General features: G+C 41.9%; 104 pseudogenes; all 104 read right to left on the reverse strand.

The window, feature by feature from the left end:
• Positions 1-5: 5 nt before the first annotated feature.
• Positions 6-124, reverse strand: LOC142677704 (5S ribosomal RNA; annotated as a pseudogene).
• Positions 125-191: 67 nt separating this feature from the next.
• LOC142677891 (5S ribosomal RNA) lies at positions 192-310 on the reverse strand (annotated as a pseudogene).
• A 67-nt stretch (positions 311-377) lies between these two features.
• LOC142678701 (5S ribosomal RNA) lies at positions 378-496 on the reverse strand (annotated as a pseudogene).
• Positions 497-563: 67 nt separating this feature from the next.
• Positions 564-682, reverse strand: LOC142677808 (5S ribosomal RNA; annotated as a pseudogene).
• Positions 683-749: 67 nt separating this feature from the next.
• On the reverse strand, positions 750-868 carry LOC142679312 (5S ribosomal RNA; annotated as a pseudogene).
• Positions 869-935: 67 nt separating this feature from the next.
• LOC142677786 (5S ribosomal RNA) lies at positions 936-1,054 on the reverse strand (annotated as a pseudogene).
• Positions 1,055-1,121: 67 nt separating this feature from the next.
• Positions 1,122-1,240, reverse strand: LOC142677951 (5S ribosomal RNA; annotated as a pseudogene).
• A 67-nt stretch (positions 1,241-1,307) lies between these two features.
• LOC142677954 (5S ribosomal RNA) lies at positions 1,308-1,426 on the reverse strand (annotated as a pseudogene).
• Positions 1,427-1,493: 67 nt separating this feature from the next.
• Positions 1,494-1,612, reverse strand: LOC142678711 (5S ribosomal RNA; annotated as a pseudogene).
• A 67-nt stretch (positions 1,613-1,679) lies between these two features.
• LOC142678005 (5S ribosomal RNA) lies at positions 1,680-1,798 on the reverse strand (annotated as a pseudogene).
• A 67-nt stretch (positions 1,799-1,865) lies between these two features.
• LOC142678710 (5S ribosomal RNA) lies at positions 1,866-1,984 on the reverse strand (annotated as a pseudogene).
• Positions 1,985-2,051: 67 nt separating this feature from the next.
• Positions 2,052-2,170, reverse strand: LOC142677979 (5S ribosomal RNA; annotated as a pseudogene).
• A 67-nt stretch (positions 2,171-2,237) lies between these two features.
• Positions 2,238-2,356, reverse strand: LOC142678006 (5S ribosomal RNA; annotated as a pseudogene).
• Positions 2,357-2,423: 67 nt separating this feature from the next.
• Positions 2,424-2,542, reverse strand: LOC142678502 (5S ribosomal RNA; annotated as a pseudogene).
• Positions 2,543-2,609: 67 nt separating this feature from the next.
• On the reverse strand, positions 2,610-2,728 carry LOC142678821 (5S ribosomal RNA; annotated as a pseudogene).
• A 67-nt stretch (positions 2,729-2,795) lies between these two features.
• LOC142678249 (5S ribosomal RNA) lies at positions 2,796-2,914 on the reverse strand (annotated as a pseudogene).
• A 253-nt stretch (positions 2,915-3,167) lies between these two features.
• LOC142679041 (5S ribosomal RNA) lies at positions 3,168-3,286 on the reverse strand (annotated as a pseudogene).
• A 67-nt stretch (positions 3,287-3,353) lies between these two features.
• Positions 3,354-3,472, reverse strand: LOC142678645 (5S ribosomal RNA; annotated as a pseudogene).
• Positions 3,473-3,539: 67 nt separating this feature from the next.
• On the reverse strand, positions 3,540-3,658 carry LOC142678769 (5S ribosomal RNA; annotated as a pseudogene).
• A 67-nt stretch (positions 3,659-3,725) lies between these two features.
• On the reverse strand, positions 3,726-3,844 carry LOC142678677 (5S ribosomal RNA; annotated as a pseudogene).
• Positions 3,845-4,097: 253 nt separating this feature from the next.
• LOC142678283 (5S ribosomal RNA) lies at positions 4,098-4,216 on the reverse strand (annotated as a pseudogene).
• Positions 4,217-4,282: 66 nt separating this feature from the next.
• On the reverse strand, positions 4,283-4,401 carry LOC142678057 (5S ribosomal RNA; annotated as a pseudogene).
• A 67-nt stretch (positions 4,402-4,468) lies between these two features.
• LOC142679901 (5S ribosomal RNA) lies at positions 4,469-4,587 on the reverse strand (annotated as a pseudogene).
• Positions 4,588-4,840: 253 nt separating this feature from the next.
• LOC142679902 (5S ribosomal RNA) lies at positions 4,841-4,959 on the reverse strand (annotated as a pseudogene).
• Positions 4,960-5,026: 67 nt separating this feature from the next.
• On the reverse strand, positions 5,027-5,145 carry LOC142678235 (5S ribosomal RNA; annotated as a pseudogene).
• Positions 5,146-5,398: 253 nt separating this feature from the next.
• On the reverse strand, positions 5,399-5,517 carry LOC142679209 (5S ribosomal RNA; annotated as a pseudogene).
• A 67-nt stretch (positions 5,518-5,584) lies between these two features.
• LOC142679302 (5S ribosomal RNA) lies at positions 5,585-5,703 on the reverse strand (annotated as a pseudogene).
• A 253-nt stretch (positions 5,704-5,956) lies between these two features.
• LOC142679903 (5S ribosomal RNA) lies at positions 5,957-6,075 on the reverse strand (annotated as a pseudogene).
• Positions 6,076-6,142: 67 nt separating this feature from the next.
• Positions 6,143-6,261, reverse strand: LOC142678236 (5S ribosomal RNA; annotated as a pseudogene).
• Positions 6,262-6,700: 439 nt separating this feature from the next.
• On the reverse strand, positions 6,701-6,819 carry LOC142679303 (5S ribosomal RNA; annotated as a pseudogene).
• A 67-nt stretch (positions 6,820-6,886) lies between these two features.
• LOC142677834 (5S ribosomal RNA) lies at positions 6,887-7,005 on the reverse strand (annotated as a pseudogene).
• Positions 7,006-7,072: 67 nt separating this feature from the next.
• Positions 7,073-7,191, reverse strand: LOC142679190 (5S ribosomal RNA; annotated as a pseudogene).
• Positions 7,192-7,258: 67 nt separating this feature from the next.
• Positions 7,259-7,377, reverse strand: LOC142678007 (5S ribosomal RNA; annotated as a pseudogene).
• Positions 7,378-7,444: 67 nt separating this feature from the next.
• LOC142679132 (5S ribosomal RNA) lies at positions 7,445-7,563 on the reverse strand (annotated as a pseudogene).
• Positions 7,564-7,630: 67 nt separating this feature from the next.
• On the reverse strand, positions 7,631-7,749 carry LOC142678070 (5S ribosomal RNA; annotated as a pseudogene).
• Positions 7,750-7,816: 67 nt separating this feature from the next.
• On the reverse strand, positions 7,817-7,935 carry LOC142679278 (5S ribosomal RNA; annotated as a pseudogene).
• Positions 7,936-8,188: 253 nt separating this feature from the next.
• LOC142679906 (5S ribosomal RNA) lies at positions 8,189-8,307 on the reverse strand (annotated as a pseudogene).
• A 67-nt stretch (positions 8,308-8,374) lies between these two features.
• On the reverse strand, positions 8,375-8,493 carry LOC142678237 (5S ribosomal RNA; annotated as a pseudogene).
• A 253-nt stretch (positions 8,494-8,746) lies between these two features.
• On the reverse strand, positions 8,747-8,865 carry LOC142679199 (5S ribosomal RNA; annotated as a pseudogene).
• Positions 8,866-9,118: 253 nt separating this feature from the next.
• Positions 9,119-9,237, reverse strand: LOC142677835 (5S ribosomal RNA; annotated as a pseudogene).
• A 67-nt stretch (positions 9,238-9,304) lies between these two features.
• LOC142679307 (5S ribosomal RNA) lies at positions 9,305-9,423 on the reverse strand (annotated as a pseudogene).
• A 67-nt stretch (positions 9,424-9,490) lies between these two features.
• Positions 9,491-9,609, reverse strand: LOC142679829 (5S ribosomal RNA; annotated as a pseudogene).
• Positions 9,610-9,676: 67 nt separating this feature from the next.
• LOC142678750 (5S ribosomal RNA) lies at positions 9,677-9,795 on the reverse strand (annotated as a pseudogene).
• A 253-nt stretch (positions 9,796-10,048) lies between these two features.
• LOC142678756 (5S ribosomal RNA) lies at positions 10,049-10,167 on the reverse strand (annotated as a pseudogene).
• Positions 10,168-10,234: 67 nt separating this feature from the next.
• LOC142677914 (5S ribosomal RNA) lies at positions 10,235-10,353 on the reverse strand (annotated as a pseudogene).
• A 67-nt stretch (positions 10,354-10,420) lies between these two features.
• On the reverse strand, positions 10,421-10,539 carry LOC142678451 (5S ribosomal RNA; annotated as a pseudogene).
• Positions 10,540-10,792: 253 nt separating this feature from the next.
• Positions 10,793-10,911, reverse strand: LOC142677915 (5S ribosomal RNA; annotated as a pseudogene).
• Positions 10,912-10,978: 67 nt separating this feature from the next.
• On the reverse strand, positions 10,979-11,097 carry LOC142678231 (5S ribosomal RNA; annotated as a pseudogene).
• Positions 11,098-11,164: 67 nt separating this feature from the next.
• Positions 11,165-11,283, reverse strand: LOC142679054 (5S ribosomal RNA; annotated as a pseudogene).
• A 253-nt stretch (positions 11,284-11,536) lies between these two features.
• LOC142679907 (5S ribosomal RNA) lies at positions 11,537-11,655 on the reverse strand (annotated as a pseudogene).
• A 67-nt stretch (positions 11,656-11,722) lies between these two features.
• Positions 11,723-11,841, reverse strand: LOC142678400 (5S ribosomal RNA; annotated as a pseudogene).
• A 67-nt stretch (positions 11,842-11,908) lies between these two features.
• Positions 11,909-12,027, reverse strand: LOC142679840 (5S ribosomal RNA; annotated as a pseudogene).
• A 67-nt stretch (positions 12,028-12,094) lies between these two features.
• On the reverse strand, positions 12,095-12,213 carry LOC142678230 (5S ribosomal RNA; annotated as a pseudogene).
• A 253-nt stretch (positions 12,214-12,466) lies between these two features.
• Positions 12,467-12,585, reverse strand: LOC142679300 (5S ribosomal RNA; annotated as a pseudogene).
• Positions 12,586-12,838: 253 nt separating this feature from the next.
• LOC142677789 (5S ribosomal RNA) lies at positions 12,839-12,957 on the reverse strand (annotated as a pseudogene).
• Positions 12,958-13,024: 67 nt separating this feature from the next.
• On the reverse strand, positions 13,025-13,143 carry LOC142679201 (5S ribosomal RNA; annotated as a pseudogene).
• A 67-nt stretch (positions 13,144-13,210) lies between these two features.
• Positions 13,211-13,329, reverse strand: LOC142678929 (5S ribosomal RNA; annotated as a pseudogene).
• A 67-nt stretch (positions 13,330-13,396) lies between these two features.
• LOC142677866 (5S ribosomal RNA) lies at positions 13,397-13,515 on the reverse strand (annotated as a pseudogene).
• A 253-nt stretch (positions 13,516-13,768) lies between these two features.
• On the reverse strand, positions 13,769-13,887 carry LOC142679276 (5S ribosomal RNA; annotated as a pseudogene).
• Positions 13,888-13,954: 67 nt separating this feature from the next.
• Positions 13,955-14,073, reverse strand: LOC142679033 (5S ribosomal RNA; annotated as a pseudogene).
• Positions 14,074-14,326: 253 nt separating this feature from the next.
• Positions 14,327-14,445, reverse strand: LOC142678090 (5S ribosomal RNA; annotated as a pseudogene).
• Positions 14,446-14,513: 68 nt separating this feature from the next.
• Positions 14,514-14,632, reverse strand: LOC142679326 (5S ribosomal RNA; annotated as a pseudogene).
• A 67-nt stretch (positions 14,633-14,699) lies between these two features.
• LOC142679258 (5S ribosomal RNA) lies at positions 14,700-14,818 on the reverse strand (annotated as a pseudogene).
• A 67-nt stretch (positions 14,819-14,885) lies between these two features.
• Positions 14,886-15,004, reverse strand: LOC142679908 (5S ribosomal RNA; annotated as a pseudogene).
• A 67-nt stretch (positions 15,005-15,071) lies between these two features.
• On the reverse strand, positions 15,072-15,190 carry LOC142679061 (5S ribosomal RNA; annotated as a pseudogene).
• Positions 15,191-15,257: 67 nt separating this feature from the next.
• On the reverse strand, positions 15,258-15,376 carry LOC142678389 (5S ribosomal RNA; annotated as a pseudogene).
• Positions 15,377-15,629: 253 nt separating this feature from the next.
• Positions 15,630-15,748, reverse strand: LOC142678182 (5S ribosomal RNA; annotated as a pseudogene).
• A 439-nt stretch (positions 15,749-16,187) lies between these two features.
• Positions 16,188-16,306, reverse strand: LOC142678184 (5S ribosomal RNA; annotated as a pseudogene).
• A 253-nt stretch (positions 16,307-16,559) lies between these two features.
• On the reverse strand, positions 16,560-16,678 carry LOC142678919 (5S ribosomal RNA; annotated as a pseudogene).
• A 67-nt stretch (positions 16,679-16,745) lies between these two features.
• LOC142678933 (5S ribosomal RNA) lies at positions 16,746-16,864 on the reverse strand (annotated as a pseudogene).
• Positions 16,865-16,931: 67 nt separating this feature from the next.
• On the reverse strand, positions 16,932-17,050 carry LOC142679032 (5S ribosomal RNA; annotated as a pseudogene).
• Positions 17,051-17,117: 67 nt separating this feature from the next.
• Positions 17,118-17,236, reverse strand: LOC142678279 (5S ribosomal RNA; annotated as a pseudogene).
• A 67-nt stretch (positions 17,237-17,303) lies between these two features.
• Positions 17,304-17,422, reverse strand: LOC142677753 (5S ribosomal RNA; annotated as a pseudogene).
• Positions 17,423-17,490: 68 nt separating this feature from the next.
• Positions 17,491-17,609, reverse strand: LOC142678867 (5S ribosomal RNA; annotated as a pseudogene).
• A 67-nt stretch (positions 17,610-17,676) lies between these two features.
• Positions 17,677-17,795, reverse strand: LOC142679084 (5S ribosomal RNA; annotated as a pseudogene).
• A 67-nt stretch (positions 17,796-17,862) lies between these two features.
• LOC142678910 (5S ribosomal RNA) lies at positions 17,863-17,981 on the reverse strand (annotated as a pseudogene).
• Positions 17,982-18,048: 67 nt separating this feature from the next.
• LOC142678487 (5S ribosomal RNA) lies at positions 18,049-18,167 on the reverse strand (annotated as a pseudogene).
• Positions 18,168-18,234: 67 nt separating this feature from the next.
• Positions 18,235-18,353, reverse strand: LOC142679236 (5S ribosomal RNA; annotated as a pseudogene).
• Positions 18,354-18,420: 67 nt separating this feature from the next.
• Positions 18,421-18,539, reverse strand: LOC142678106 (5S ribosomal RNA; annotated as a pseudogene).
• A 253-nt stretch (positions 18,540-18,792) lies between these two features.
• On the reverse strand, positions 18,793-18,911 carry LOC142678594 (5S ribosomal RNA; annotated as a pseudogene).
• A 67-nt stretch (positions 18,912-18,978) lies between these two features.
• LOC142678119 (5S ribosomal RNA) lies at positions 18,979-19,097 on the reverse strand (annotated as a pseudogene).
• A 67-nt stretch (positions 19,098-19,164) lies between these two features.
• Positions 19,165-19,283, reverse strand: LOC142678846 (5S ribosomal RNA; annotated as a pseudogene).
• A 67-nt stretch (positions 19,284-19,350) lies between these two features.
• On the reverse strand, positions 19,351-19,469 carry LOC142678008 (5S ribosomal RNA; annotated as a pseudogene).
• A 253-nt stretch (positions 19,470-19,722) lies between these two features.
• Positions 19,723-19,841, reverse strand: LOC142678185 (5S ribosomal RNA; annotated as a pseudogene).
• Positions 19,842-20,280: 439 nt separating this feature from the next.
• On the reverse strand, positions 20,281-20,399 carry LOC142678921 (5S ribosomal RNA; annotated as a pseudogene).
• Positions 20,400-20,466: 67 nt separating this feature from the next.
• LOC142678922 (5S ribosomal RNA) lies at positions 20,467-20,585 on the reverse strand (annotated as a pseudogene).
• Positions 20,586-20,652: 67 nt separating this feature from the next.
• LOC142678459 (5S ribosomal RNA) lies at positions 20,653-20,771 on the reverse strand (annotated as a pseudogene).
• Positions 20,772-20,838: 67 nt separating this feature from the next.
• LOC142679807 (5S ribosomal RNA) lies at positions 20,839-20,957 on the reverse strand (annotated as a pseudogene).
• Positions 20,958-21,024: 67 nt separating this feature from the next.
• Positions 21,025-21,143, reverse strand: LOC142678376 (5S ribosomal RNA; annotated as a pseudogene).
• Positions 21,144-21,210: 67 nt separating this feature from the next.
• LOC142677755 (5S ribosomal RNA) lies at positions 21,211-21,329 on the reverse strand (annotated as a pseudogene).
• A 67-nt stretch (positions 21,330-21,396) lies between these two features.
• On the reverse strand, positions 21,397-21,515 carry LOC142677752 (5S ribosomal RNA; annotated as a pseudogene).
• A 67-nt stretch (positions 21,516-21,582) lies between these two features.
• LOC142678874 (5S ribosomal RNA) lies at positions 21,583-21,701 on the reverse strand (annotated as a pseudogene).
• A 67-nt stretch (positions 21,702-21,768) lies between these two features.
• Positions 21,769-21,887, reverse strand: LOC142678501 (5S ribosomal RNA; annotated as a pseudogene).
• Positions 21,888-21,954: 67 nt separating this feature from the next.
• LOC142679079 (5S ribosomal RNA) lies at positions 21,955-22,073 on the reverse strand (annotated as a pseudogene).
• A 67-nt stretch (positions 22,074-22,140) lies between these two features.
• LOC142679166 (5S ribosomal RNA) lies at positions 22,141-22,259 on the reverse strand (annotated as a pseudogene).
• Positions 22,260-22,326: 67 nt separating this feature from the next.
• Positions 22,327-22,445, reverse strand: LOC142678628 (5S ribosomal RNA; annotated as a pseudogene).
• A 67-nt stretch (positions 22,446-22,512) lies between these two features.
• LOC142678935 (5S ribosomal RNA) lies at positions 22,513-22,631 on the reverse strand (annotated as a pseudogene).
• A 67-nt stretch (positions 22,632-22,698) lies between these two features.
• On the reverse strand, positions 22,699-22,817 carry LOC142678558 (5S ribosomal RNA; annotated as a pseudogene).
• Positions 22,818-22,884: 67 nt separating this feature from the next.
• On the reverse strand, positions 22,885-23,003 carry LOC142679238 (5S ribosomal RNA; annotated as a pseudogene).
• A 67-nt stretch (positions 23,004-23,070) lies between these two features.
• LOC142677706 (5S ribosomal RNA) lies at positions 23,071-23,189 on the reverse strand (annotated as a pseudogene).
• Positions 23,190-23,628: 439 nt separating this feature from the next.
• LOC142678947 (5S ribosomal RNA) lies at positions 23,629-23,747 on the reverse strand (annotated as a pseudogene).
• A 67-nt stretch (positions 23,748-23,814) lies between these two features.
• On the reverse strand, positions 23,815-23,933 carry LOC142679218 (5S ribosomal RNA; annotated as a pseudogene).
• Positions 23,934-24,000: 67 nt separating this feature from the next.
• LOC142678959 (5S ribosomal RNA) lies at positions 24,001-24,119 on the reverse strand (annotated as a pseudogene).
• Positions 24,120-24,186: 67 nt separating this feature from the next.
• LOC142679221 (5S ribosomal RNA) lies at positions 24,187-24,305 on the reverse strand (annotated as a pseudogene).
• Between the last annotated feature and the right edge of the window lie 45 nt (positions 24,306-24,350).

Here is a 24,350-nt window from a genome sequence, read left to right on the forward strand (position 1 = left end):
TAAAAAGTCAACCGCACCACGGATTCCCAGACAGTCTCCCACACTGGTACTAGCGAGGCCTTAAGCTGTGTAACTTCTGCGATCTGACGAGAGCAAGCACATTCAGCTTAGAATGGCCATTGACATTAAAAGCCTTAATCCATAGTCCTATTTAATCTATTGTGAAACAAAATCTAAACAACATAATAAAACGTCAACCGCACCACGGATTCCCAGACAGTCTCCCACACTGGTACTAGCGAGGCCTTAAGCTGGGTAACTTCTGCGATCTGACGAGAGCAGGCACATTCAGCTTAGAATGGCCATTGACATTAAATGCTTTAATCCATAGTCCTTTTTAATCGATTGTGAAACAAAATCTAAACAACATAATAAAAAGTCAACCGCACCAGGGATTCCCAGACAGTCTCCCACACTGGTACTAGCGAGGCCTTAAGCCGTGTAACTTCTGCGATCTGACGAGAGCAGGGACATTCAGCTTAGAATGGCCATTGACATTAAATGCTTTAATCCATAGTCCTTTTTAATCGATTGTGAAACAAAATCTAAACGACATAATAAAAATTCAACCGCACCACGGATTCCCAGACAGTCCCCCACACTGGTACTAGCGAGGCCTTAAGCTGTGTAACTTCTGCGTTCTGACGAGAGCAGGCACATTCAGCTTAGAATGGCCATTGACGTTAAATGCTTTAATCCATAGTCCTATTTAATCTATTGTGAAACAAAATCTAAACGACATAATAAAAAGTCAACCGCACCACGGATTCCCAGACAGTCTCCCACACTGGTACTAGCGAGGCCTTAAGCTGTGTAACTTCTGTGATCTGACGACAGCAGGCACATTCAGCTTAGAATGGCCATTGACATTAAAATCCTTAATCCATAGTCCTATTTAATCTATTGTGAAAAAAAATCTAAACAACATTATAAAAAGTCAACCGCACCACGGATTCCCAGCCAGTCTCCCACACTGGTACTAGCGAGGCCTTAAGCTGTGTAACTTCTGCGATCTGACGAGAGCAGGGACATTCAGCTTAGAATGGCCATTGACATTAAATGCTTTAATACATAGTCCTTTTTAATCGATTGTGAAACAAAATCTAAACGACATAATAAAAATTCAACCGCACCACGGATTCCCAGACAGTCTCCCAAACTGGTACTAGCGAGGCCTTAAGCTGTGTAACTTCTGCGTTCTGACGAGAGCAGGAACATTCAGCTTAGAATGGCCATTGACGTTAAATGCTTTAATCCATAGTCCTATTTAATCTATTGTGAAACAAAATCTAAACGACATAATAAAAAGTCAACTGCACCACGGATTCCCAGACAGTCTCCCACACTGGTACTAGCGAGGCCTTAAGCTGTGTAACTTCTGCGATCTGACGAGAGCAGGCACATTCAGCTTAGACTGGCCATTGACATTAAATGCTTTAATCCATAGTCCTTTTTAATCGATTGTGAAACAAAATCTAAACGACATAATAAAAATTCAACCGCACCACGGATTCCCAGACAGTCTCCCACACTGGTACTAGCGAGGCCTTAAGCTGTGTAACTTCTGCGATCTGACGAGAGCAGGCACATTCAGCTTAGACTGGCCATTGACATTAAATGCTTTAATCCATAGTCCTTTTTAATCGATTGTGAAACAAAATCTAAACGACATAATAAAAATTCAACCGCACCACGGATTCCCAGACAGTCTCCCACACTGGTACTAGCGAGGCCTTAAGCTGTGTAACTTCTGCGATCTGACGAGAGCAGGCACATTCAGCTTAGAATGGCCATTGACGTTAAATGCTTTAATCCATAGTCATATTTAATCTATTGTGAAACAAAATCTAAACGACATAATAAAAATTCAACCGCACCACGGATTCCCAGACAGTCTCCCACACTGGTACTAGCGAGGCCTTAAGCTGTGTAACTTCTGCGATCTGACGAGAGCAGGCACATTCAGCTTAGACTGGCCATTGACATTAAATGCTTTAATCCATAGTCCTTTTTAATCGATTGTGAAACAAAATCTAAACGACATAATAAAAATTCAACCGCACCACGGATTCCCAGACAGTCTCCCACACTGGTACTAGCGAGGCCTTAAGCTGTGTAACTTCTGCGATCTGACGAGAGCAGGCACATTCAGCTTAGAATGGCCATTGACGTTAAATGCTTTAATCCATAGTCATATTTAATCTATTGTGAAACAAAATCTAAACGACATAATAAAAATTCAACCGCACCACGGATTCCCAGACAGTCTCCCACACTGGTACTAGCGAGGCCTTAAGCTGTGTAACTTCTGCGATCTGACGAGAGCAGGCACATTCAGCTTAGAATGGCCATTGACGTTAAATGCTTTAATCCATAGTCCTTTTTAATCGATTGTGAAACAAAATCTAAACGACATAATAAAAATTCAACCGCACCACGGATTCCCAGACAGTCCCCCACACTGGTACTAGCGAGGCCTTAAGCTGTGTAACTTCTGCAATCTGACGAGAGCAGGTACATTCAGCTTAGAATGGCCATTGACATTAAATGCTGTAATCCATAGTCCTTTTTAATCGATTGTGAAACAAAATCTAAACGACATAATAAAAATTCAACCACACCACGGATTCCCAGACAGTCTCCCACACTGGTACTAGCGAGGCCTTAAGCTGTGTAACTTCTGCGCTCTGACGAGAGCAGGCACATTCAGCTTAGAATGGCCATTGACGTTAAATGCTTTAATCCATAGTCCTATTTAATCTATTGTGAAACAAAATCTAAACGACATAATAAAAGGTCAACCGCACCACGGATTCCCAGACAGTCTCCCACACTGGTACTAGCGAGGCCTTAAGCTGTGTAACTTCTGCGATCTGACGAGAGCAGGCACATTCAGCTTAGACTGGCCATTAACATTAAATGCTTTAATCCATAGTCCTTTTTAATCGATTGTGAATCAAAATCTAAAAGACATAATAAAAAGTCAACCGCACCACGGATTCCCAGACAGTCTCCCACACTGGTACTAGCGAGGCCTTAAGCTGTGTAACTTCTGTGACCTGACGACAGCAGGCACATTCAGCTTAGAATGGCCATTGACATTAAAATCCTTAATCCATAGTCCTATTTAATCTATTGTGAAAAAAAATTTAAACAACATTATAAAAAGTCAACCGCACCACGGATTCCCAGCCAGTCTCCCACACTGGTACTAGCGAGGCCTTAAGCTGTGTAACTTCTGCGATCTGACGAGAGAAGGGACATTCAGCTTAGAATGGCCATTGACATTAAATGCTTTAATCCATAGTCCTATTTAATCTATTGTGAAACAAAATCTAAACGACATAATAAAAAGTCAACCGCACCACGGATTCCCAGACAGTTTCCCAAACTGGTACTAGCGATGCCTTAAGCTGTGTAACTTCTGCGTTCTGACGAGAGCAGGCACATTCAGCTTAGAATGGCCATTGACGTTAAATGCTTTAATCCATAGTCCTATTTAATCTATTGTGAAACAAAATCTAAACAACATAATAAAAAGTCAACCGCACCACGGATTCCCAGACAGTCTCCCACACTGGTACTAGCGAGGCCTTAAGCTGTGTAACTTCTGCGATCTGACAAGAGCAGGCACATTCAGCTTAGACTGGCCATTGACATTAAATGCTTTAATCCATAGTCCTTTTTAATCGATTGTGAAACAAAATCTAAACGACATAATAAAAATTCAACCGCACCACGGATTCCCAGACAGTCTCCCACACTGGTACTAGCGAGGCCTTAAGCAGTGTAACTTCTGCGATCTGACGAGAGCAGGCACATTCAGCTTAGAATGGCCATTGACATTAAATGCTTTAATCCATAGTCCTATTTAATCTATTGTGAAACAAAATCTAAACGACAAAATAAAAAGTCAACCGCACCACGGATTCCCAGCCAGTCTCCCACACTGGTGCTAGCGAGGCGTTAAACTGTGTAACTTCTGCGATCTAACGAGAGCAGGCACATTCAGCTTAGAATGGCCATTGACATTAAATGTTTTAATCCATAGTCCTTTTTAATCGATTGTGAAACAAAATCTAAACGACATAATAAAAAGTCAACCGCACCACGGATTCCCAGACAGTCTCCCACACTGGTACTAGTGAGGCCTTAAGCTGTGTAACTTCTGAGATCTGACGAGAGCAGGCACATTCAGCTTAGAATGGCCATTGACTTAAATGATTTAATCCATAGTCCTTAATAATCGATTGTGAAACAAAATCTAAACGACATAATAAAAAGTCAACTGCACCACGGATTCCCAGACAGACTCCCACACTGGTACTAGCGAGGCCTTGAGCTGTGTAACTTCTGCGATCTGACGAGAGCAGGCACATTCAGCTCAGAATGGCCATTGACATTAAATGCTTTAATCCATAGTCCTTTTTAATCGATTGTGAAAGAAAATCTAAACGACATAATAAAAAGTCAACCGCACCACGGATTCCCAGACAGTCTCCCACACTGGTACTAGCGAGGCCTTAAGCTGTGTAACTTCTGCGATCTGACGAGAGCAGGGACATTCAGCTTAGAATGGCCATTGACATTAAATGCTTTAATCCATAGTCCTTTTTAATCGATTGTGAAACAAAATCTAAACGACATAATAAAAATTCAACCGCGCCACGCATTCCCAGACAGTCTCCCACACTGGTACTAGCGAGGCGTTAAGCTGTGTAACTTCTGCGATCTAACGAGAGCAGGCACATTCAGCTTAGAATGGCCATTGACATTAAAAGCCTTAATCCATAGTCCTATTTAATCTATTGTCAAACAAAATCTAAACAACATAATAAAAAGTCAACCGCACCACGGATTCCCAGACAGTCTCCCACACTGGTACTAGCGAGGCCTTAAGCTGTGTAACTTCTGCGATCTGACGAGAGCAGGGACATTCAGCTTAGAATGGCCATTGACATTAAATGCTTTAATCCATAGTCCTTTTTTATCGATTGTGAAACAAAATCTAAACGACATAATAAAAATTCAACCGCACCACGGATTCCCAAACAGTCTCCCACACTGGTACTAGCGAGGCCTTAAGCTGTGTAACTTCTGCGATCTGACGAGAGCAGGCACATTCAGCTTAGAATGGCCATTGACGTTAAATGCTTTAATCCATAGTCCTATTTAATCTATTGTGAAACAAAATCTAAACGACATAATAAAAAGTCAACCGCACCACGGATACCCAGACAGTCTCCCACACTGGTACTAGCGAGGCGTTAAGCTGTGTAACTTCTGCGATCTAACGAGAGCAGGCACATTCAGCTTAGAATGGCCATTGACATTAAATGCTTTAATCCATAGTCCTTTTTAATCGATTGTGAAACAAAATCTAAACGACATAATAAAAAGTCAACCGTACCACGGATTCACAGACAGTCTCCCACACTGGTACTAGCGAGGCCTTAAGCTGTGTAACTTCTGCGATCTGACAAGAGCAGGCACGTTCAGCTTAGAATGGCCATTGACATTAAAAGCCTTAATCCATAGTCCTATTTAATCTATTGTGAAACAAAATCTAAACAACATAATAAAAAGTCAACCACACCACGGATTCCCAGACAGTCTCCCACACTGGTACTAGCGAGGTCTTAAGCTGTGTAACTTCTGCGATCTGACGAGAGCAGACACATTCAGCTTAGAATGGCCATTTACATTAAATGCTTTAATCCATAGTCCTTTTTAATCGATTGTGAAACAAAATCTAAACGACATAATAAAAATTCAACCGCTCCACGCATTCCCAGACAGTCTCCCACACTGGTACTAGCGAGGCGTTAAGCTGTGTAACTTCTGCGATCTAACGAGAGCAGGCACATTCAGCTTAGAATGGCCATTGACAGTAAAAGCCTTAATCCATAGTCCTATTTAATCTATTGTCAAACAAAATCTAAACAACATAATAAAAAGTCAACCGCACCACGGATTCCCAGACAGTCTCCCACACTGGTACTAGCGAGGCCTTAAGCTGTGTAACTTCTGCGATCTGACGAGAGCAGGGACATTCAGCTTAGAATGGCCATTGACATTAAATGCTTTAATCCATAGTCCTTTTTTATCGATTGTGAAACAAAATCTAAACGACATAATAAAAATTCAACCGCACCACGGATTCCCAAACAGTCTCCCACACTGGTACTAGCGAGGCCTTAAGCTGTGTAACTTCTGCGATCTGACGAGAGCAGGCACATTCAGCTTAGAATGGCCATTGACGTTAAATGCTTTAATCCATAGTCCTATTTAATCTATTGTGAAACAAAATCTAAACGACATAATAAAAAGTCAACCGCACCACGGATACCCAGACAGTCTCCCACACTGGTACTAGCGAGGCGTTAAGCTGTGTAACTTCTGCGATCTAACGAGAGCAGGCACATTCAGCTTAGAATGGCCATTGACATTAAATGCTTTAATCCATAGTCCTTTTTAATCGATTGTGAAACAAAATCTAAACGACATAATAAAAAGTCAACCGCACCACGGATTCACAGACAGTCTCCCACACTGGTACTAGCGAGGCCTTAAGCTTTGTAACTTCTGCGATCTGACAAGAGCAGGCACGTTCAGCTTAGAATGGCCATTGACATTAAAAGCCTTAATCCATAGTCCTATTTAATCTATTGTGAAACAAAATCTAAACAACATAATAAAAAGTCAACCACACCACGGATTCCCAGACAGTCTCCCACACTGGTACTAGCGAGGTCTTAAGCTGTGTAACTTCTGCGATCTGACGAGAGCAGACACATTCAGCTTAGAATGGCCATTTACATTAAATGCTTTAATCCATAGTCCTTTTTAATCGATTGTGAAACAAAATCTAAACGACATAATAAAAAGTCAACCGCACCAAGGATTCCCAGACAGTCTCCCACACTGGTACTAGCAAGGCCTTAAGCTGTGTAACTTCTGCGATCTGACGAGAGCAGGCATATTCAGCTTAGAATGGCCATTGACATTAAAAGCCTTAATCCATAGTCCTATTTAATCTATTGTGAAACAAAATCTAAACAACATAATAAAAAGTCAACCGCACCATGGATTCCCAGACAGTCTCCCACACTGGTACTAGCGACGCCTTAAGCTGTGTAACTTCTGCGATCTGACGAGAGCAGGGACATTCAGCTTAGAATGGCCATTGACATTTAATGCTTTAATCCATAGTCCTTTTTTATCGATTGTGAAACAAAATCTAAAAGACATAATAAAAATTCAACCGCACCACGGATTCCCAGACAGTCTCCCACACTGGTACTAGCGAGGCCTTAAGCTGTGTAACTTCTGCGATCTGACGAGAGCAGGCACATTCAGCTTAGAATGGCCATTGACGTTAAATGCTTTAATCCATAGTCCTATTTAATCTATTGTGAAACAAAATCTAAACGACATAATAAAAAGTCAACCGCACCACGGATTCCCAGACAGTCTCCCACACTGGTACTAGCGAGGCCTTAAGCTGTGTAACTTATGCGATCTAACGAGAGCAGGCACATTCAGGTTAGAATGGCCATTGACATTAAAAGCCTTAATCCATAGTCCTATTTAATCTATTGTCAAACAAAATCTAAACAACATAATAAAAAGTCAACCGCACCACGGATTCCCAGACAGTCTCCCACACTGGTACTAGCGAGGCCTTAAGCTGTGTAACTTCTGCGATCTGATGAGAGCAGGGACATTCAGCTTAGAATGGCCATTGACATTAAAAGCCTTAATCCATAGTCCTATTTAATCTATTGTGAAACAAAATCTAAACAACATAATAAAAAGTCAACCACACCACGGCTTCCCAGACAGTCTCCCACACTGGTACTAGCGAGGTCTTAAGCTGTGTAACTTCTGCGATCTGACGAGAGCAGACACATTCAGCTTAGAATGGCCATTTACATTAAATGCTTTAATCCATAGTCCTTTTTAATCGATTGTGAAACAAAATCTAAACGACATAATAAAAATTCAACCGCTCCACGCATTCCCAGACAGTCTCCCACACTGGTACTAGCGAGGCGTTAAGCTGTGTAACTTCTGCGATCTAACGAGAGCAGGCACATTCAGCTTAGAATGGCCATTGACATTAAAAGCCTTAATCCATAGTCCTATTTAATCTATTGTCAAACAAAATCTAAACAACATAATAAAAAGTCAACCGCACCACGGATTCCCAGACAGTCTCCCACACTGGTACTAGCGAGGCCTTAAGCTGTGTAACTTCTGCGATCTGACGAGAGCAGGGACATTCAGCTTAGAATGGCCATTGACATTAAATGCTTTAATCCATAGTCCTTTTTTATCGATTGTGAAACAAAATCTAAACGACATAATAAAAATTCAACCGCACCACGGATTCCCAAACAGTCTCCCACACTGGTACTAGCGAGGCCTTAAGCTGTGTAACTTCTGCGATCTGACGAGAGCAGGCACATTCAGCTTAGAATGGCCATTGACGTTAAATGCTTTAATCCATAGTCCTATTTAATCTATTGTGAAACAAAATCTAAACGACATAATAAAAAGTCAACCGCACCACGGATACCCAGACAGTCTCCCACACTGGTACTAGCGAGGCGTTAAGCTGTGTAACTTCTGCGATCTAACGAGAGCAGGCACATTCAGCTTAGAATGGCCATTGACATTAAATGCTTTAATCCATAGTCCTTTTTAATCGATTGTGAAACAAAATCTAAACGACATAATAAAAAGTCAACCGCACCACGGATTCACAGACAGTCTCCCACACTAGTACTAGCGAGGCCTTAAGCTTTGTAACTTCTGCGATCTGACAAGAGCAGGCACGTTCAGCTTAGAATGGCCATTGACATTAAAAGCCTTAATCCATAGTCCTATTTAATCTATTGTGAAACAAAATCTAAACAACATAATAAAAAGTCAACCACACCACGGATTCCCAGACAGTCTCCCACACTGGTACTAGCGAGGTCTTAAGCTGTGAAACTTCTGCGATCTGACGAGAGCAGACACATTCAGCTTAGAATGGCCATTTACATTAAATGCTTTAATCCATAGTCCTTTTTAATCGATTGTGAAACAAAATCTAAACGACATAATAAAAAGTCAACCGCACCAAGGATTCCCAGACAGTCTCCCACACTGGTACTAGCAAGGCCTTAAGCTGTGTAACTTCTGCGATCTGACGAGAGCAGGCATATTCAGCTTAGAATGGCCATTGACATTAAAAGCCTTAATCCATAGTCCTATTTAATCTATTGTGAAACAAAATCTAAACAACATAATAAAAAGTCAACCGCACCATGGATTCCCAGACAGTCTCCCACACTGGTACTAGCGACGCCTTAAGCTGTGTAACTTCTGCGATCTGACGAGAGCAAGCACATTCAGCTTAGAATGGCCATTGACATTAAATGCTTTAATCCATAGTCCTTTTTAATCGATTGTGAAACAAAATCTAAACGACATAATAAAAAGTCAACCGCACCACGGCTTCCCAGACAGTCTCCCACACTGGTACTAGCGAGGCCTTAAGCTGTGTAACTTCTGCGATCTGACGAGAGCAGGGACATTCAGCTTAGAATGGCCATTGACATTAAATGCTTTAATCCATAGTCCTTTTTAATCGATTGTGAAACAAAATCTAAACGACATAATAAAAATTCAACCACACCACGGATTCCCAGACAGTCTCCCACACTGGTACTAGCGAGGCCTTAAGCTGTGTAACTTCTGCGCTCTGACGAGAGCAGGCACATTCAGCTTAGAATGGCCATTGATGTTAAATGCTTTAATCCATAGTCCTTTTTAATCGATTGTGAAACAAAATCTAAACGACATAATAAAAAGTCAACCGCACCACGGATTCCCAGACAGTCTCCCACACTGGTACTAGCGAGGCCTTAAGCTGTGTAACTTCTGTGATCTGGCGACAGCAGGCACATTCAGCTTAGAATGGCCATTGACGTTAAAATCCTTAATCCATAGTCCTATTTAATCTATTGTGAAAAAAAATCTAAACAACATAATAAAAAGTCAACCTCACCACGGATTCCCAGCCAGTCTCCCACACTGGTACTAGCGAGGCCTTAAGCTGTGTAACTTCTGCGATCTGACGAGAGCAGGGACATTCAGCTTAGAATGGCCATTGACATTAAATGCTTTAATCCATAGTCCTTTTTAATCGATTGTGAAACAAAATCTAAACGACATAATAAAAATTCAACCGCACCACGGATTCCCAGACAGTCTCCCAAACTGGTACTAGCGAGGCCTTAAGCTGTGTAACTTCTGCGTTCTGACGAGAGCAGGCACATTCAGCTTAGAATGGCCATTGACGTTAAATGCTTTAATCCATAGTCCTATTTAATCTATTGTGAAATAAAATCTAAACGACATAATAAAAAGTCAACCGCACCACGGATTCCCAGACAGTCTCCCACACTGGTACTAGCGAGGCCTTAAGCTGTGTAACTTCTGCGATCTGACGGGAGCATGCACATTCAGCTTGGAATGGCCATTGACGTTAAAATCCTTAATCCATAGTCCTATTTAATCTATTGTGAAAAAAAATCTAAACAACATAATAAAAAGTCAACCTCACCACGGATTCCCAGCCAGTCTCCCACACTGGTACTAGCGAGTCCTTAAGCTGTGTAACTTCTGCGATCTGACGAGAGCAGGGACATTCAGCTTAGAATGGCCATTGACATTAAATGCTTTAATCCATAGTCCTTTTTAATCGATTGTGAAACAAAATCTAAACGACATAATAAAAATTCAACCGCACCACGGATTCCCAGACAGTCTCCCAAACTGGTACTAGCGAGGCCTTAAGCTGTGTAACTTCTGCGTTCTGACGAGAGCAGGCACATTCAGCTTAGAATGGCCATTGACGTTAAATGCTTTAATCCATAGTCCTATTTAATCTATTGTGAAAAAAAATCTAAACGACATAATAAAAAGTCAACCGCACCACGGATTCCCAGACAGTCTCCCACACTGGTACTAGCGAGGCCTTAAGCTGTGTAACTTCTGCGATCTGACGAGAGCATGCACATTCAGCTTAGAATGGCCATTGACATTAAATGCTTTAATCCATAGTCCTTTTTAATCGATTGTGAAACAAAATCTAAACGACATAATAAAAATTCAACCGCACCACGGATTCCCAGACAGTCTCACACACTGGTACTAGCGAGGCCTTAAGCTGTGTAACTTCTGCGATCTGACGAGAGCAGGCACATTCAGCTTAGAATGGCCATTGACGTTAAATGCTTTAATCCATAGTCATATTTAATCTATTGTGAAACAAAATCTAAACGACATAATAAAAAGTCAACCGCACCACGGATTCCCAGACAGTCTCCCACACTGGTACCAGCGGGGCGTTAAGCTGTGTAACTTCTGCGATCTGACGAGAGCAGGCACATTCAGCTTAGAATGGCCATTGATGTTAAATGCTTTAATCCATAGTCCTATTTAATCTATTGTGAAACAAAATCTAAACGACATAATAAAAAGTCAACCGCACCACGGATTCCCAGACAGTCTCCCACACTGGTACTAGCGAGGCCTTAAGCTGTGTAACTTCTGCGATCTGACGAGAGCAGGGACATTCAGCTTAGAATGGCCATTGACATTAAATGCTTTAATCCATAGTCCTTTTTAATCGATTGTGAAACAAAATCTAAACAACATAATAAAAATTCAACCGCACCACGGATTCCCAGACAGTCTCCCACACTGGTACTAGCGAGGCCTTAAGCTGTGTAACGTCTGCGTTCTGACGAGAGCAGGCACATTCAGCTTAGAATGGCCATTGACGTTAAATGCTTTAATCCATAGTCCTATTTAATCTATTGTGAAACAAAATCGAAACGACATAATGAAAAGTCAACCGCACCACGGATTCCCAGACAGTCTCCCACATTGGTACTAGCGAGGCCTTAAGCTGTGTAACTTCTGCGATCTGACGAGAGCAGGCACATTCAGCTTAGAATGGCCATTGACATTAAATGCTTTAATCCATAGTCCTTTTTAATCGATTGTGAAACAAAATCTAAACGACATAATAAAAAGTCAACCGCACCACGGCTTCACAGACAGTCTCCCACACTGGTACTAGCGAGGCCTTAAGCTGTGTAACTTCTGCGATCTGACGAGAGCAGGGACATTCAGCTTAGAATGGCCATTGACATTAAATGCTTTAATCCATAGTCCTTTTTAATCGATTGTGAAACAAAATCTAAACGACATAATAAAAATTCAACCACACAACGGATTCCCAGACAGTCTCCCACACTGGTACTAGCGAGGCCTTAAGCTGTGTAACTTCTGCGCTCTGACGAGAGCAGGCACATTCAGCTTAGAATGGCCATTGATGTTAAATGCTTTAATCCATAGTCCTTTTTAATCGATTGTGAAACAAAATCTAAACGACATAATAAAAATTCAACTGCACCACGGATTCCCAGACAGTCTCCCACACTGGTACTAGCGAGGCCTTAAGCTGTGTAACTTCTGCGATCTGACGAGAGCAGGCACATAAAACTTAGAATGGCCATTGTCATTAAATGCTTTAATCCATAGTCCTTTTTAATCGATTGTGAAACAAAATCTAAACGACATAATAAAAAGTCAACCACACCACGGATTCCCAGACAGTCTCCCACACAGGTACTAGCGAGGCCTTAAGCTGTGTAACTTCTGTGATCTGACGACAGCAGGCACATTCAGCTTAGAATGGCCATTGACATTAAAATCCTTAATCCATAGTCCTATTTAATCTATTGTGAAAAAAAATCTAAACAACATAATAAAAAGTCAACCGCACCACGGATTCCCAGCCAGTCTCCCACACTGGTACTAGCGAGGCCTTAAGCTGTGTAACTTCTGCGATCTGACGAGAGCAGGGACATTCAGCTTAGAATGGCCATTGACATTAAATGCTTTAATCCATAGTCCTTTTTAATCGATTGTGAAACAAAATCTAAACGACATAATAAAAATTCAACCGCACCACGGATTCCCAGACAGTCTCCCAAACTGGTACTAGCGAGGACTTAAGCTGTGTAACTTCTGCGTTCTGACGAGAGCAGGCACATTCAGCATAGAATGGCCATTGACGTTAAATGCTTTAATCCATAGTCCTATTTAATCTATTGTGAAACAAAATCTAAACGACATAATAAAAAGTCAACCGCACCACGGATTCCCAGACAGTCTCCCACACTGGTACTAGCGAGGCCTTAGGCTGTGTAACTTATGCGATCTGACGAGAGCAGGCACATTCAGCTTAGAATGGCCATTGACATTAAATGCTTTAATCCATAGTCCTTTTTAATCGATTGTGAAACAAAATCTAAACGACATAATAAAAGTTCAACCGCACCACGGATTCCCAGACAGTCTCCCACACTGGTACTAGCGAGGCCTTAAGCTGTGTAACTTCTGCGATCTGACGAGAGCAGGCACATTCAGCTTAGAATGGCCATTGACGTTAAATGCTTTAATCCATAGTCATATTTAATCTATTGTGAAACAAAATCTAAACGACATAATAAAAAGTCAACCGCACCACGGATTCCCAGACAGTCTCCCACACTGGTACCAGCGAGGCGTTAAGCTGTGTAACTTCGGCGATCTAACGAGAGCAGGCACATTCAGCTTAGAATGGCCATTGACGTTAAATGCTTTAATCCATAGTCCTTTTTAATCGATTGTGAAACAAAATCTAAACGACATAATAAAAAGTCAACCGCACCACGGATTCCCAGACAGTCTCCCACACTGGTACTAGCGAGGCCTTAAGCTGTGTAACTTCTGCAATCTGACAAGAGCAGGGACATTAAGCTTAGAATGGCCATTGACATTAAATGCTTTAATCTATAGTCCTTTTTAATCGATTGTGAAACAAAATCTAAACGACATAATAAAATTTCAACCGCACCACGGATTCCCAGACAGTCTCCCACACTGGTACTAGCGAGGCCTTAAGCTGTGCAACTTCTGCGATCTGACGAGAGCAGGCACATTCAGCTTAGAATGGCCATTGACATTAAAAGCCTTAATCCATAGTCCTATTTAATCTATTGTGAAACAAAATCTAAACAACATAATAAAAAGTCAACCGCACCACTGATTCCCAGACAGTCTCCCACACTGGTACTAGCGAGGCCTTAAGCTGTGTAACTTCTGCGTTCTGACGAGAGACGGCACATTCAGCTTAGAATGGCCATTGTCGTTAAATGCTTTAATCCATAGTCCTATTTAATCTATTGTGAAACAAAATCTAAACGACATAATAAAAAGTCAACCGCACCACGGATTCCCAGACAGTCTCCCACACTGGTACTAGCGAGGCCTTAAGCTGTGTAACTTCTGTGATCTGACGAGAGCAGGCACATTCAGCTTAGAATGGCCATTGACATTAAATGCTTTAATCCATAGTCCTTTTTAATCGATTGTGAAAACAAAATCTAAACGACATTATAAAAAGGCAACCGCACCACGGATTCCCAGACAGTCTCCCACACTGGTACTAGCGAGGCCTTAAACTGTGTATCTTCTGTGATCTGACGAGAGCAGGCACATTCAGCTTAGAATGGCCATTGACATTAAATGCTTTAATCCATAGTCCTTTTTAATCGATTGTGAAACAAAATCTAAACGACATAATAAAAATTCAACTGCACCACGGATTCCCAGACAGTCTCCCACACTGGTACTAGCGAGGCATTAAGCTGAGTAACTTCTGCGATCTGACGAGAGCAGGCACATTCAGCTTAGAATGGCCATTGACATTAAAAGCTTTAATCCATAGTCCTATTTAATCTATTGTGAAACAAAATCTAAACAACATAATAAAAAGTCAACCGCACCACGGATTCCCAGACAGTCTCCCACACTGGTACTAGCGAGGCCTTAAGCTGTGTAACTTCTGCGATCTGACGAGAGCAGGGACATTCAGCTTAGAATGGCCATTGACATTAAATGCTTTAATCCATAGTCCTTTTTAATCGATTGTGAAACAAAATCTAAACGACATAATAAAAACTCAACCGCACGACGGATTCCCAGACAGTCTCCCACACTGGTACTAGCGAGGCCTTAAGCTGTGTAACTTCTGCGATCTGACGAGAGCAGGCACATTCAGCTTAGAATGGCCATTGACATTAAAAGCCTTAATCCATAGTCCTATTTAATCTATTGTGAAACAAAATCTAAACAACATAATAAAAAGTCAACCGCACCACGGATTCCCAGACAGTCTCCCACACTGGTACTAGCGAGGCCTTAAGCTATGTAACTTCTGCGTTCTGACGAGAGCACGCACATTCAGCTTAGAATGGCCATTGACGTTAAATGTTTTAATCCATAGTCCTATTTAATCTATTGTGAAACAAAATCTAAATGACATAATAAAAAGTCAACCGCACCACAGATTCCCAGACAGTCTCCCACACTGGTACTAGCAGGGCCTTAAGCTGTGTAACTTCTGCGATCTGACGAGAGCAGGCACATTTAGCTTACAATGGCCATTGACATTAAATGCTGTAATCCATAGTCCTTTTTAATCGATTGTGAAACAAAATCTAAACGACATAATAAAAAGGCTACCGCACCACGGATTCCCAGACAGTCTCCCACACTGGTACTAGCGAGGCCTTAAGCTGTGTAACTTCTGCGATCTGACGAGAGCAGGCACATTCAGCTTAGAATGGCCATTGACTTTAAATGCTTTAATCCATAGTCCTTTTTAATCGATTGTGAAACAAAATCGAAACGACATAATAAAAATTCAACCGCACCACGGATTCCCAGACAGTCTCCCACACCGGTACTAGCGAGGCCTTAAGCTGTGCAACTTCTGCAATCTGACGAGAGCAGGCACATTCAGCTTAGAATGGCCATTGACGTTAAATGCTGTAATCCATAGTCCTATTTAATCTATTGTGAAACAAAATCTAAACGACATAATAAAAAGTCAACCGCACCACGGATTCCCAGACAGTCTACCACACTGGTACTAGCGAGCCCTTAAGCTGTGTAACTTCTGCGCTCTGACGAGAGCAGGCACATTCAGCTTAGAATGGCCATTGACATTAAAAGCCTTAATCCATAGTCCTATTTAATCTATTGTGAAACAAAATCTAAACGACATAATAAAAAGGCTACCGCACCACGGATTCCCAGACAGTCTCCCACACTGGTACTAGCGAGGCCTTAAGCTGTGTAACTTCTGCGATCTGACGAGAGCAGGCACATTCAGCTTAGAATGGCCATTGACATTAAATGCTTTAATCCATAGTCCTTTTTAATCGATTGTGAAACAAAATCGAAACGACATAATAAAAATTCAACTGCACCACGGATCCCCAGACAGTCTACCACACTGGTACTAGCGAGCCCTTAAGCTGTGTAACTTCTGCGCTCTGACGAGAGCAGGCACATTCAGCTTAGAATGGCCATTGACATTAAAAGCCTTAATCCATAGTCCTATTTAATCTATTGTGAAACAAAATCTAAACAACATAATAAAAATTCAACCGCTCCACGGATTCCCAGACAGTCTCCCACACTGGTACTAGCGAGGCCTTAAGCTGTGTAACTTCTGCGATCTGACGAGAACAGGCACATTCAGCTTAGAATGGCCATTGACATTAAATGCTTTAATCCATAGTCCTTTTTAATCGATTGTGAAACAAAATCTAAACGACATAATAAAAAGTCAACCGCACCACGGATTCCCAGACAGTCTCCCACACTGGTACTAGCGAGGCCTTAAGCTGTGTAACTTCTGCGATCTGGCGAGAGCAGAGACATTCAGCTTAGAATGGCCATTGACTTTAAATGCTTTAATCCATAGTCCTTTTTAATCGATTGTGAAACAAAATCTAAACGACATAATAAAAAGGCAACCACACCACAGATTCCCAGACAGTCTCCCACACTGGTACTAGCGAGGCCTTAAGCTGTGTAACTCCTGCGATCTGACGAGAGCAGGCACATTCAGCTTAGAATGGCCATTGACATTAAAAGCCTTAATCCATAGTCCTATTTAATCTATTGTGAAACAAAATCTAAACAACATAAAAAAAAGTCAACCGCACCACGGATTCCCAGACAGTCTCCCACACTGGTACTAGCGAGGCCTTAAGCCGTGTAAGTTCTGCGATCTGACGAGAGCAGGCACATTCAGCTTAGAATGGCCATTGACATTAAACGCTTTAATCCATAGTCCTTTTTAATCGATTGTGAAACAAAATCTAAACGACATAATAAAAAGTCAACCGCACCACGGATTCCCAGAAAGTCTCCCACACTGGTACTAGCGAGGCCTTAAGCTGTGTAACTTCTGCGATCTGACGAAAGCAGGCATATTCAGCTTAGAATGGCCATTGACATTAAAATGCTTTAATCCATAGTCCTTTTTAATCGATTGTGAAACAAAATCTAAACGACATAATAAAAAGTCAACCGCACCACGCATTCCCAGACAGTCTCCCACACTGGTACCAGCGAGGCCTTAAGCTGTGTAACTTTTGCGATCTGACGAGAGCAGGGACATTCAGCTTAGAATGGCCATTGACATTAAAGGCTTTAATCCATAGTCCTTTTTAATCGATTGTGAAACAAAATCTAAACGACATAATAAAAAGTCAACCGCACCACGGATTCCCAGACAGTCACCCACACTGGTACTAGCGAGGCGTTAAGCTGTGTAACTTCTGCGATCTAACGAGAGCAGGCACATTCAGCTTAGAATGGCCATTGCCATTAAATGCTTTAATCCATAGTCCTTTTTAATCGATTGTGAAACAAAATCTAAACGACATAATAAAAAGTCAACCGCACCACGGATTCCCAGACAGTCTCCCACACTGGTACTAGCGAGGCCTTAAGCTGTGTAACTTCTGCGATCTGACGAGAGCAGGCACATTCAGCTTAGAATGGCCATTGACATTAAAAGCCTTAATCCATAGTCCTATTTAATCGATTGTGAAACAAAATCTAAACGACATAATAAAAATGCAACCGCACCACGGATTCCCAGACAGTCTCCCACACTGGTACTAGCGAGGCCTTAAGCTGTGTAATTTCTGCGATCTGACGAGAGCAGGCACATTCAGCTTAGAATGGCCATTGACATTAAATGCTTTAATCCATAGTCCTTTTTAAGCGATTGTGAAACAAAATCTAAACGACATAATAAAAAGGCAACCGTACCACGGATTCCCAGACAGTCTCCCACACTGGTACAAGCGAGGCCTTAAGCTGTGTAACTTTTGCGATCTGACGAGAGCAGGCACATTCAGCTTAGAATGGCCATTGACATTAAATGCTTTAATCCATAGTCCTTTTTAATCGATTGTGAAACAAAATCTAAACGACATAATAAAAAGTCAACCGCACCACGGATTCCCAGACAGTCTCCCACACTGGTACTAGCGAGGCCTTAAGCTGTGTAACTTCTGCGATCTGACGAGAGCAGGCACATTCAGCTTAGAATGGCCATTGACATTAAATGCTTTAATCCATAGTCCTTTTTAATTGATTGTGAAACAAAATCTAAACGACATAATAAAAAGTCAACCGCAAAACGGATTCCCAGACAGTCTCCCACACTGGTACTAGCGAGGCCTTAAGCTGTGTAACTTCTGCAATCTGACGAGAGCAGGGACATTCAGCTTAGAATGGCCATTGACATTAAATGCTTTAATCCATAGTCCTTTTTAATCGATTGTGAAACAAAATCTAAACGACATAATAAAAATTCAACCACACCACGGATTCCCAGACAGTCTCCTACACTGGTACTAGCGAGGCCTTAAGCTGTGTAACTTCTGCGATCTGACGAGAACAGGCACATTCAGCTTAGAATGGCCATTGACGTTAAATGCTTTAATCCATAGTCCTATTTAATCTATTGTGAAACACAATCTAAACGACATAATAAAAAGTCAACCGCACCACGGATTCCCAGACAGTCTCCCACACTGGTACTAGCGAGGCCTTAAGCTGTGTAACTTCTGCGATCTGACGAGAGCAGGCACATTCAGCTTAGAATGGCCATTGACATTAAAAGCCTTAATCCATAGTCCTATTTAATCTATTGTGAAACAAAATCTAAACAACATAATAAAAAGTCAACCGCACCACGGATTCCCAGACAGTCTCCCACACTGGTACTAGCGAGGCCTTAAGCTGTGTAACTTCTGCGATCTGACGATAGCAGGGACATTCAGCTTAGAATGGCCATTGACATTAAATGCTTTAATCCATAGTCCTTTTTAATCGATTGTGAAACAAAATCTAAACGACATAATAAAAATTCAACCGCACCACGGATTCCCAGACAGTCTCCCACACTGGTACTAGCGAGGCCTTAAGCTGTGTAACTTCTGCGATCTGACGAGAGCAGGCACATTCAGCTTAGAATGGCCATTGACGTTAAATGCTGTAATCCATAGTCCTATTTAATCTATTGTGAAACAAAATCTAAACGACATAATAAAAAGTCAACCGCACCACGGATTCCCAGACAGTCTACCACACTGGTACTAGCGAGCCCTTAAGCTGTGTAACTTCTGCGCTCTGACGAGAGCAGGCACATTCAGCTTAGAATGGCCATTGACATTAAAAGCCTTAATCCATAGTCCTATTTAATCTATTGTGAAACAAAATCTAAACGACATAATAAAAAGGCTACCGCACCACGGATTCCCAGACAGTCTCCCACACTGGTACTAGCGAGGCCTTAAGCTGTGTAACTTCTGCGATCTGACGAGAGCAGGCACATTCAGCTTAGAATGGCCATTGACATTAAATGCTTTAATCCATAGTCCTTTTTAATCGATTGTGAAACAAAATCGAAACGACATAATAAAAATTCAACCGCACCACGGATTCCCAGACAGTCTCCCACACTGGTACTAGCGAGGCCTTAAGCTGTGCAACTTCTGCAATCTGACGAGAGCAGGCACATTCAGCTTAGAATGGCCATTGACGTTAAATGCTGTAATCCATAGTCCTATTTAATCTATTGTGAAACAAAATCTAAACGACATAATAAAAAGTCAACCGCACCACGGATTCCCAGACAGTCTACCACACTGGTACTAGCGAGCCCTTAAGCTGTGTAACTTCTGCGCTCTGACGAGAGCAGGCACATTCAGCTTAGAATGGCCATTGACATTAAAAGCCTTAATCCATAGTCCTATTTAATCTATTGTGAAACAAAATCTAAACAACATAATAAAAATTCAACCGCTCCACGGATTCCCAGACAGTCTCCCACACTGGTACTAGCGAGGCCTTAAGCTGTGTAACTTCTGCGATCTGACGAGAACAGGCACATTCAGCTTAGAATGGCCATTGACATTAAATGCTTTAATCCATAGTCCTTTTTAATCGATTGTGAAACAAAATCTAAACGACATAATAAAAAGTCAACCGCACCACGGATTCCCAGACAGTCTCCCACACTGGTACTAGCGAGGCCTTAAGCTGTGTAACTTCTGCGATCTGACGAGAGCAGGCACATTCAGCTTAGAATGGCCATTGACATTAAATGCTTTAATCCATAGTCCTTTTTAATCGATTGTGAAACAAAATCTAAACGACATAATAAAATGTCAACCGAACCACGGATTCCCAGACAGTCTCCCACACTGGTACTAGCGAGGCCTTAAGCTGTGTAACTTCTGCGATCTGACGAGAGCAGGCACATTCAGCTTAGAATGGCCATTGACATTAAAAGCCTTAATCGATAGTCCTATTTAATCTATTGTGAAACAAAATCTAAACAACATAAAAAAAAGTCAACCGCACCACGGATTCCCAGACAGTCTCCCACACTGGTACTAGCGAGGCCTTAAGCTGTGTAACTTCTGCGTTCTGACGAGAGCAGGCACATTCAGCTTAGAATGGCCATTGACGTTAAATGCTTTAATCCATAGTCCTATTTAATCTATTGTGAAACAAAATCTAAACGACATAATACAAAGTCAACCGCACCACGGATTCCCAGACAGTCTCCCACACTGGTACTAGCGAGGCCTTAAGCTGTGTAAGTTCTGCGATCTGACGAGAGCAGGCACATTCAGCTGAGAATGGCCATTGACATTAAATGCTTTAATCCATAGTCCTTTTTAATCGATTGTGAAACAAAATCTAAACGACATAATAAAAAGTCAACCGCACCACGGATTCCCAGAAAGTCTCCCACACTGGTACTAGCGAGGCCTTAAGCTGTGTAACTTCTGCGATCTGACGAAAGCAGGCATATTCAGCTTAGAATGGCCATTGACATTAAATGCTTTAATCCATAGTCCTTTTTAATCGATTGTGAAACAAAATCTAAACGACATAATAAAAAGTCAACCGCACCACGGATTCCCAGACAGTCTCCCACACTGGTACTAGCGAGGCCTTAAGCTGTGTAACTTCTGCGTTCTGACGAGAGCAGGCACATTTAGCTTAGAATGGCCATTGACGTTAAATGCTTTAATCCATAGTCCTATTTAATCTATTGTGAAACAAAATCTAAACGACATAATACAAAGTCAACCGCACCACGGATTCCCAGACAGTCTCCCACACTGGTACTAGCGAGGGCTTAAGCTGTGTAAGTTCTGCGATCTGACGAGAGCAGGCACATTCAGCTTAGAATGGCCATTGACATTAAATGCTTTAATCCATAGTCCTTTTTAATCGATTGTGAAGCAAAATCTAAACGACATAATAAAAAGTCAACCACACCACGGATTCCCAGACAGTCTCCCACACTGGTACTAGCGAGGCCTTAAGCTGTGTAACTTCTGCGAACTGACGAGAGCAGGCACATTCAGCTTAGAATGGCCATTGACATAAAAAGCCTTAATCCATAGTCCTATTTAATCTATTGTGAAACAAAATCTAAACAACATAATAAAAAGTCAACCGCACCACACATTCCCAGACAGTCTCCCACACTGGTACCAGCGAGGCCTTAAGCTGTGTAACTTTTGCGATCTGACGAGAGCAGGGACATTCAGCTTAGAATGGCCATTGACATTAAAGGCTTTAATCCATAGTCCTTTTTAATCGATTGTGAAACAAAATCTAAACGACATGATAAAAACTCAACCGCACCACGGATTCCCAGACAGTCTCCCACACTGGTACTAGCGAGGCCTTAAGCTGTGTAACTTCTGCTATCCGACGAGAGCAGGCACATTCAGCTTAGAATGGCCATTGACGTTAAATGCTTTAATCCATAGTCCTATTTAATCTATTGTGAAACAAAATCTAAACGACATAATAAAAAGTCAACCGCACCACGGATTCCCAGACAGTCACCCACACTGGTACTAGCGAGGCGTTAAGCTGTGTAACTTCTGCGATCTAACGAGAGCAGGCACATTCAGCTTAGAATGGCCATTGACATTAAATGCTTTAATCCATAGTCCTTTTTAATCGATTGTGAAACAAAATCTAAACGACATAATAAAAAGTCAACCGCACCACGGATTCCCAGACAGTCTCCCACACTGGTACTAGCGAGGCCTTAAGCTGTGTAACTTCTGCGATCTGACGAGAGCAGGCACATTCAGCTTAGAATGGCCATTGACATTAAAAGCCTTAATCCATAGTCCTATTTAATCGATTGTGAAACAAAATCTAAACGACATAATAAAAATGCAACCGCACCACGGATTCCCAGACAGTCTCCCACACTGGTACTAGCGAGGCCTTAAGCTGTGTAACTTCTGCGATCTGACGAGAGCAGGCACATTCAGCTTAGAATGGCCATTGACATTAAATGCTTTAATCCATAGTCCTTTTTAAGCGATTGTGAAACAAAATCTAAACGACATAATAAAAAGGCAACCGTACCACGGATTCCCAGACAGTCTCCCACACTGGTACAAGCGAGGCCTTAAGCTGTGTAACTTTTGCGATCTGACGAGAGCAGGCACATTCAGCTTAGAATGGCCATTGACATTAAATGCTTTAATCCATAGTCCTTTTTAATCGATTGTGAAACAAAATCTAAACGACATAATAAAAAGTCAACCGCACCACGGATTCCCAGACAGTCTCCCACACTGGTACTAGCGAGGCCTTAAGCTGTGTAACTTCTGCGATCTGACGAGAGCAAGCACATTCAGCTTAGAATGGCCATTGACATTAAATGCTTTAATCCATAGTCCTTTTTAATTGATTGTGAAACAAAATCTAAACGACATAATAAAAAGTCAACCGCAAAACGGATTCCCAGACAGTCTCCCACACTGGTACTAGCGAGGCCTTAAGCTGTGTAACTTCTGCAATCTGACAAGAGCAGGGACATTCAGCTTAGAATGGCCATTGACATTAAATGCTTTAATCCATAGTCCTTTTTAATCGATTGTGAAACAAAATCTAAACGACATAATAAAAATTCAACCACACCACGGATTTCCAGACAGACTCCTACACTGGTACTAGCGAGGCCTTAAGCTGTGTAACTTCTGCGATCTGACGAGAGTAGGCACATTCAGCTTAGAATGGCCATTGACATTAAATGCTTTAATCCATAGTCCTTTTTAATCGATTGTGAAACAAAATCTAAACGACATAATAAAAAGTCAACCGCACCACGGATTCCCAGACAGTCTCCCACACTGGTACTAGCGAGGCCTTAAGCTGTGTAACTTCTGCGATCTGACGAGAGCAGGCACATTCAGCTTAGAATGGCCATTGACATTAAAAGCCTTAATCCATAGTCCTATTTAACCTATTGTGAAACATAATCTAAACGACATAATAAAAAGTTAAGCGCACCACGGATTCCCAGACAGTCTCCCACACTGGTACTAGCGAGGCCTTAAGCTGTGTAACTTCTGCGATCTGACGAGAGCAGGCACATTCAGCTTGGAATGGCCATTGACATCAAATGTTTTAATCCATAGTCCTTTTTAATCTATTGTGAAACAAAATCTAAACGACATAATAAAAAGTCAACCGCACCACGGATTCCCAGACAGTCTCCCACACTGGTACTAGCGAGGCCTTAAGCTGTGTAACTTCTGCGATCTGACGAGAGCAGGCACATTCAGCTTAGAATGGCCATTGACATTAAAAGCCTTAATCCATAGTCCTATTTAACCTATTGTGAAACATAATCTAAACGACATAATAAAAAGTTAAGCGCACCACGGATTCCCAGACAGTCTCCCACACTGGTACTAGCGAGGCCTTAAGCTGTGTAACTTCTGCGATCTGACGAGAGCAGGCACATTCAGCTTGGAATGGCCATTGACATCAAATGTTTTAATCCATAGTCCTTTTTAATCTATTGTGAAACA

Source organism: Rhinoderma darwinii (genome assembly GCF_050947455.1).
Source record: "Rhinoderma darwinii isolate aRhiDar2 chromosome 2 unlocalized genomic scaffold, aRhiDar2.hap1 SUPER_2_unloc_55, whole genome shotgun sequence".
In the NCBI taxonomy this organism is placed as follows: domain Eukaryota; kingdom Metazoa; phylum Chordata; class Amphibia; order Anura; family Rhinodermatidae; genus Rhinoderma; species Rhinoderma darwinii.